Raw genomic sequence first — 8,466 nt, 5'->3', positions numbered from 1 at the left:
AAATTGCAAGAAGAAATTATAAAGCAAAGTATATTAATGGGATTTGTCCTCCTATTGGGTAGTTAGCAAGTAAGGGGGCCATACACTGCAAATCAGTAAAACAAAGCCACCATTAATTGTCACATGATAAAGTCACTGAGTGTGGGAGGAGTTTCGGTCAGGAACCGGAGCTTATCGTCAGTCAGTTGGATGTATGTGGTTCTTCCCTTCCCAGAGCAGACTCATACCTTTTATGTGCTTGAGTAATTTTAACAGCGAAGGGGATTTTATAGAACGCAGGTTATAGCCCATCAGATCCCAGTTTACATCTTCTTTATCTGTTCCGAAGTTTTCAACGTCACTGAAATGGAATTTAACAATAGGCAATCCATAGTATACTGAAAAGGATACTGGGAGGGGGGGGAGGGATTGGGGAATGGATACGGTTGAGTCTTGGTGAGTCAGAATCTTCACTCCCTGCTAGTTTATGTGAAAATTAAATGAGGTATTCCTTCATTCTCTCAACCAGTGCAGTCCTCCCCAATATGTTGGGGCAGAATTTTTCAAGTGCATAATCAGGTTTAAAGCCTTGCTTGTTGAGAATGTATTTATTTTCATGGCAGAGAAGTACAGTATTCCATCACACTATCTACCAGGGACTGAAGGTGACATTCCAGCATAAAATGAAAATCATCACCTTTCTTTGAGAGTATTCAAAAGGCTATGCATCCGAATCCAAGAAAAATACTCATCGAGCCTTGTGGGAATCAGAGACGTTGGGGGAATTCCCAGTTCTGGACCCCGTGGGCCTGCGGAGCGAAGTTTCTTCTTTCTCTGAGGATTATGAAACATTATGGAAGAGCATGAATGCTAAATCTTTACTGGATATTATGTCAGTGATACTGTCAGGATTTCTTGTCTGTGCATCACCGAGTGGTGATATCACAGTCCAAATATGGCCTCACCAAAACCATCAGATCTCAACATGTTACAACACAGCCAGCAAGAGGCTGCACTTAATATTCTACTTAGGTAACTTACAACCCAATGGTATGAATAATTAAATTAACAATTATAGCCATATGGTGCAGCCTCTTGTGTTCCCATTTCTCTTGCAAAAGATCACAGATATGACATTTTAACTTTTACTCTTTCCACAGATGCTGCCTGAACTGCTAAATGTTTTCAGCATTTTCCATTCAAGTTTATTTGATTCCCAGCCTCAGCATTTTTTTTTGATTTTCATTACAATCATGCCCACATTATCTTTCCTATCTTGAATCTGGATGATTATTGTTATAGAGATGGACACAGGATTGGTAGGCGGAAGGGAAGTTACGCACATTGAACTACGCACAGATATTAACATGATTATTATCTCTCTCACTGTGACGCCTTGCTTCTCTTGTTTGTGCTTTCCTGTTAAAGACTTATAGCTATGTTGCTGCATTATGTCACACGTTGACTGAGTTTATAATTATAACCATTTAGCCCTATCCTCTCTCTGCTGTGTAATATCACTTTAAAGCGTACTAGGGAAGCTTAACATATTAAATACCTCCCTTTAAGAACACAGAATTTATCTTAAGAAAAACCAGCAAGATTATGGACTAAAGACACAGAAAGTTTCAGGCAACTGTACTGAGATTACATATAAATGGATAAACACTTCATATTAGAAAACATGTCAAAACCAATGGATGTTGATTTGCCTTTGTGAATAGCAAAATCCAAAACATACTTCTTCCAGAGCAACACACACAAAATGCCAGAGGAACCTGGAGTCACATGTCTCCACACTGCTTTGAATCCCTGTAGGCCACACCCATAAGTTAACTCTCATGAAAGCAGATTCAGAATCAATTATTACATTACATCGCAACATACAGTGAAACGTGTGTCAATAACCAACACACCTAAGGATGTGCTCAGGGCAGCCTACAAGTGTCGCCACACATTCAGTGCTGTCCTGGTCCTGTCTGTCTGCACTTCAACAGACAGCCTTTTGTTGCAGATTTGATGATTATGTAGCTCCCCTGCCCAGCCTCAGGGTCGCTCAGCTCGCTGTTATCTAGGGAAACAGCCCTTGGCCCCGCCAAACTGGGTAATAGTTTCTGTGGACGCTGTGTAATGTACCCCACCCCACCCAAATAACAGACAATACACCAGATACGATTAAATGATTTACAGTTTATAGGTATTATTGGAACTATATAATTAATAGAGAATAAAATATAAAAGGAAAATAAAAGGCGCCACACTTACCAAAGTTCAATCTCTTCGTGCACAAACAGTTGGAGCTCAGGACCCTCCTTCTTCACCCTGCGACCCCTTGGACCACCTCAACCTGCCGCCTGGGACCAACAACGGTGGTCGACCATATGCTCCACACGAGTCCGTCTCCGTCTCCTCTCCTCACCGAACAACCTGGACCTCAGACTCCTGCTCAGGGTCTGACCCCGTTAGCGGACTCACAGCACCTGGGCCATCCTCTGTCTCTCTCTCTCTCCCGCCTTCTGCCCAAAAACCCGCGCATCACAATATCTTACAGACACACAGAAAGCACAACATCTATCCCAATTGGTTCATAACATCCTCTTATCAGTAACATAATCCAAACAAACTGCTAGCGGGAGGACTTTCTCAGCAGTTAACATAACAAAGAAGCCATTTCAATTATAACTTAACAAAGAAGCCATTTTAATTAGACTACGCAGTAACATAAAAGAAGAAACCCCTTACAATTAAATTTGTGGATATTTGGAGACAATGTTTTCACAGTTGAGGGGAGGATAATAGAGAAAGAGATTGTCAATGTTGTCAGGAATAATTCGTCAAACATCTGTGAATCAACACAAGAAAGTCAGCAGATGCTGGAAATCCAAAGCAACACACAAAAAATTCTGGAGGAACTCAGCAGGTCAGGCAGCATCTATAGAAATTAATAAACCTAGACCCTTCTTCAGGACTGGAAAAGAAGGGGGAAGAGTCCAGAATAAAAAGGTGGGGTGAAAGGAAGGAGGACAGACAGAAGGTATCTGGTGTCTTCCCCTTCCTTTCCTGTCCTGAAAAGTTAGTTCATTTCCATAGACGCTGCCTAATCTGCTGAGTTCCTCCAGCATTTTTCTGACTATAAAGTGACTCTGCATTCAGAACTTTGAACATAGAACTGAAAAGCACAGTACAGACCCTTCAGCCCACAATTCTGTGTCAATCTTTTAACCAACTCCAAGATCAATGAACCATTCTGTCCCATGTAGCCCTCCACTTTTATTTCATCCATATGCCTATTTAAGATTCTCTTAAATGGTCCTATGGCACCCATACAGATGTCAAATTCTGTTTAATTCTGTTACATCAATAAAGAAAATTATTTGTAGCTGCCTGAAATTTTCTGTGTCTATGGTCTGTGTCCTTGCTGATTTTGTAACTGACCCTGTCTAGAAGTAATTTTGCTTTACCAATGCACACCAGCGGCTGACTTGCTAAATGCTATTTTACTGACCAGTACTACCAGCAAAAGGTAAATGTTGTTATTGACTAAAGCAAACCAGAGGAAGAGGAGGAGTAAAGGGTCAGACAAAAAGCAATATCGGTAATGTGTACAGGTTGAATGCTCACCAAATGTGTGTTTCTGTTTTGTTTAAAATGTTAAAAAATAAAAACTTACCATTACAGATGAGCCAACAAACTATAACAATAAAAATAATGGTGAATAAAAATAAAATATATATAACTATTGAAAGCTCATTTTTACTTAGCACTGAAAATAACTTGCAAAAAGCACACAGATTGAAATTGGGTCGATTTACTTCAAGTGCTCGAGTTGACTCTTAGTTCCAGTCCTTCACTAAAATCCAGCAAGGCTCCAGGTTAATGATGTCAGAAAATGATGGAAGTACACAGCAAGTTACTCAGCCATCAGCGAGGAGAGAAACAGTTAACCATGCTGACTACAGCCTATTTTATCATGTACTTCCAAGTACCCCAAAGCGACATCCTTAACACTGGACTCCAACATCTTCCCAACCACAGAAGTCAGACTAACAGGCCTATAATTTCATTTCTTCTGCCTCTCTCTCTTCTTGAAGAGTGGAGTGACATTTGCAATTTTCTAGTCTTCCGGAACCATACCAGAATTCATTGATTCTTGAAAGATCTTTACTAATGTCTCTACAATCTTTTCAGCTCCCTCTTTCAGAACCCTGGAGGGTAGACCATCTGGTCCAGGTGACATATCTACCTTCAGACCTTTCAGTTTCCCAAGCACCTTCTCCCTAGTAATGGCAACTTCACATACTTTTACCCCCTGACATTCTCAAACTTCCAGCATACTGCTAGTGTCTTTCACAGTGAAGACAAATGCAAAATACTTAATCAGTTTGTCTGCCATTTCCTTGTCCCCTATTACTGCCTCTCCAGCATCTTTTTCCAGCGGTCCAATATCTACTTTTGCCTCTCTTTTACACTTTATGTATCTGAAGAAACATTTTGTATCCTCTTTAATGTTATCGCCTAGCTTACCTACATAGTCCATCTTTTCCTTTTTTGTGACTTTTTTAGTTGCCTTCTGTAGGTTTTTATAAGCTTCCCAATACTGTAACTTCCCACTAATTTTTTTCCTTTGGCTTTGACTTCTGTCAGGGACAATTGCATCATCCTGCCTTTAAAACATTTCTTCTTTGGGATATACCTATCCCGTGCCTTTTGAATTGCACCCGGAAATTCCATCCTTTGCTGCTGTGCCACCATAGCTGCTAACGTCCCCTTCCACAAACAGGAGAAAGTCTGCAAATGCTGGAAATCCAAGCAACACACACAAAATGCTGGAGGTACTTAGCAGGCCGGGTAGCATCTAGCGAAAGAGTACAGTCGACATTTTGGGTCAGGACGTCGACAGTGCTCTTTTGCTAGATGCTGCCTGGCCTGCTGGGTTCCTCCAGCATTTTGTGTTGAATGTCCCTTTCCAATCAATTTGGCCATCTCCTTTCTCATGCCTCTGTAATTCCCTTTACTCCACTGTAATACTGATACATTTGACTTTAGCTTCTCCTTCTCAACTTGCAGGGTGAATTCTATCATATCATGATCGCAAACACGAGGAATTCTGCAGATGCTGGAAATTCAAGCAACATATATCAAAGTTGCTGGTGAATGCAGCAGGCCGAGCAGCATCTCTAGGAAGAGGTACAGTCGACGTTTCGGGCCGAGACCCTTTGTCAGGACTAATTGAAGGAAGAGTTAGTAAGAGATTTGAAAGTGGGAGGGGGAGTGGGACATCCAAAATGATAGGAGAAGACAGGAGGGGGAGGGATGGAGCCAAGAGCTGGACAGGTGATTGGCAAAAGGGATATGAGGGGATCATGGGACAGGAGGCCCAGGGAGAAGGAAAAGGGGGAGGGGGGAAAAACCCAGAGGATGGGCAAGGGGTATAGTCAGAGGGCAGAGGGAGAAAAAGGAGAGAGAGAGAAAGAATGTGTGTATATAAATAAATAACGGATGGGGTACGAGGGGGAGGTGGGGCATTAGCGGAAGTTTGTGAAATCAATGTTCATGCCATCAGGTTGGAGGCTACCCAGACGGAATATAAGGTGCTGTTCCTCCAACCTGAGTGTGGCTTCATCTTTACAGTAGAGGAGGCTGTGGATAGACATATCAGAATGGGAATGGGACGTGGAATTAAAATGTGTGGCCATTGGGAGATCCTGCTTTCTCTGGCGGACAGAGCATAGGTGTTCAGCAAAACGATCTCCCAGTTTGCGTCGGGTCTCGCCAATATATAGAAGGCCACATCGGGAGCACCGGACGCAGTATATCACCCCAGCCGACTCACAGGTGAAGTGTCTCCTCACCTGGAAGGACTAAGGGAGGAAGTGTAAGGGCATGTGTAGCACTTGTTCCGCTTACAAGGATAAGTGCCAGGAGGGAGATCAGTGGGGAGGGATGGGGGGGACGAATGGACAAGGGAGTCGTATAGGGAGCGATCCCTGCGGAAAGAGAGAGAGGGGGGAGGGAAAGATGTGCTTAGTGGTAGGATCCCGTTGGAGGTGGCGGAAGTTACGGAGAATAATATGTTGGACCCGGAGGCTGGTGGGGTGGTAGGTGAGGACCAGGGGAACCCTATTCCTAGTGGGGTGGCGGGAGGATGGAGTGAGAGGAGATGTGTGTGAAATGGGGGAGATGCGTTTGAGAGCAGAGTTGATGGTGGAGGAAGGGAAGCCCCTTTCTTTAAAAATGGAGGACATCTCCCTCGTCCTGGAATGAAAAGCCTCATCCTGAGAGCAGATGCGGCGGAGACGGAGGAATTGCGAGAAGGGGATGGCATTTTTGCAAGAGACAGGGCGAGAAGAGGAATAGTCCAGATAGCTGTGAGAGTCAGTAGGCTTATAGTAGACATCAGTAGATAAGCTGTCTCCAGAGATAGAGACAGAAAGATCTAGAAAGGGGAGGGAGGTGTCGGAAATGGATTGAACAAGGGGGGATAAAACCGTGTCGAGGTATGCAGAAATGTGTTCAGTGGGGAAGGAGCAAGCTGAGACAATAGGTCTGCCAGGACAGGCAGGTTTGTGGATCTTGGTAGGAGGTAGAAACGGGAAGTGCGAGGTGTGGGAACTATAAAGTTGGTAGCAGTGGATGGGAGATCCCCTGAGTGGATAAACCCCGCTTTATATTATGATAACTGTTTCCTAAGGGTTCCTTTACCTTAGGCTTTCTAATCAATTGTGGTTCATTGCACAAAACCCAATCCAGTATAGCTGATCCCCTAATGGGCTGAACCACAAGCTGCTCTAAAAAGCCAAATTGCAGGCATTCTACAAATCCCCCTCTTGGAATCCTGCACCAATCTGATTTTCCCCATCTACCTACATATTGAAGACCCCCATGACTATTGTAACATTGTCTTTATGACATGCATTTTTCTGTATCCTGTTGTGGCTTGTGGACTATTAGGGGGTCTGTATATAACTCCTATCAGGATCTTTTTACCCTTGCAGTTTCTTAGCTCTATCCACAACTATTCTACACCTTCTGATCCTATGTCACCTCTTTCTAATGATTTTATTTTATTTTTAACCAAGAGCAATGCTATCCCCTCTGCCTACTTGCCTGTCCTTTCGATACATTGTGTATCCTTGGGCATGAAACTCCCAGCTATCACTTTCTTTCAGCCCTGATTTAGTGATGCCCATAACATCATACATTCCAATCTGTAACTGTGCTACAAGTTCATCTTCTTTATTCCATATACTGCATGTATTCAAATAGAATCCCTTCGGTCTTGTATTCACCCTTTTCGATTTTGTTCCCCTTTTACGTTGCAACTCATCCTATTGACTGTAATTTTGCCCTATCGTCAGCCTCCCCTTGCGAGCAGTCTCACTACACACTGCCTCTGTTTGTAAACCAACTACCTCATCCTCAGCATTATCATTCCGGTTTCCATCCACCTGCCAAATTAGTTTAAACTCTCCCGAACAACTCTAGCCAACCTGCCCACAAGGATGTTGGTCCCCATCGGGTTCAGGTGTAACCCCTCTCTTCTGAGCAGGCTGTACTTTCCTCCAAAGAGATCCTAATGATCCTGAAGTTTGAAGGCCTGCTTCCTGCAACAGTTCCTCAGCCATATATTCGTCTGCTTAATCATCCTATTCTTACCCACACTGTCATGTGGCATAGGCAGCAATCCAAAGATTGCTACCCTGGGGGTCCTGCATTTCAGTTTTCTACCTAGCTCCTTAAAACCTCTCTTCAGGGACTTCTCACCTTTCCTGCCTATGTCATTGGTGCCAACATGTTACCAATACTTCTGGCTGCTCTCCCACCCCCTTTAGAATGCTGTGGACACAATCCGAGACATCCCTGACCCTGGATGTAGCGGCTGAGTTTGTGGGTGGAAGTGTTGATCAGCCTTACTGCTTGGGGAAAGTAACTGTTTTTGAGTCTGGTTGTCCTGGCCTCCTCCCTAATGGGAGTGGAGCAAACAGTCCACGAGCAGGGTGGGTGAAATCTTTCATGATGTTACTGGCCCTTTGCTAACACCTTTCTGTATACACATCCTTGACGGTGGGTAGGCTGGTGCTGGTGAGGCGTTGGACAATCTGACTACCCATTGTAGACCCTTCCTCTCCACTGCAGCGCATTTTCTGTATCAAGCAGTGATACAGCTTGTCCAGATGCTCTCTACTGCACATGTGCAGATTGAGGTGAGCTAGGATGTACAAAGTCCAGCTCTCCTCTGACTCCTCAGAAAGTAGAGGCATTGGTGAACTTTCTTTGCTGTGTAGGTGTGCTCAGGGACCTTGTGTGTGATGTGCACTCCCAGGAGTTTGAAACCACTTGCCATTCCTATTGCTGTGCCACCAAAGTTATTTGCCTGGCACCAGGCGTCGAGCTATTCCACCTCCTCTCCATAGGCCGCCTCATCATTATTGGTGATGAGCCCCACCACTGTGGTGTCATGTGATTACTCGGGTGTTTGGCCGTGCA

The sequence above is a fragment of the Mobula hypostoma genome, chromosome 8 (genome assembly GCF_963921235.1).
Source record: "Mobula hypostoma chromosome 8, sMobHyp1.1, whole genome shotgun sequence".
NCBI classification, from domain to species: Eukaryota; Metazoa; Chordata; class Chondrichthyes; order Myliobatiformes; family Myliobatidae; genus Mobula; species Mobula hypostoma.
The sequence above is the reverse complement of the archived record's forward strand: the minus strand, read 5'-3'. Positions refer to the sequence as shown.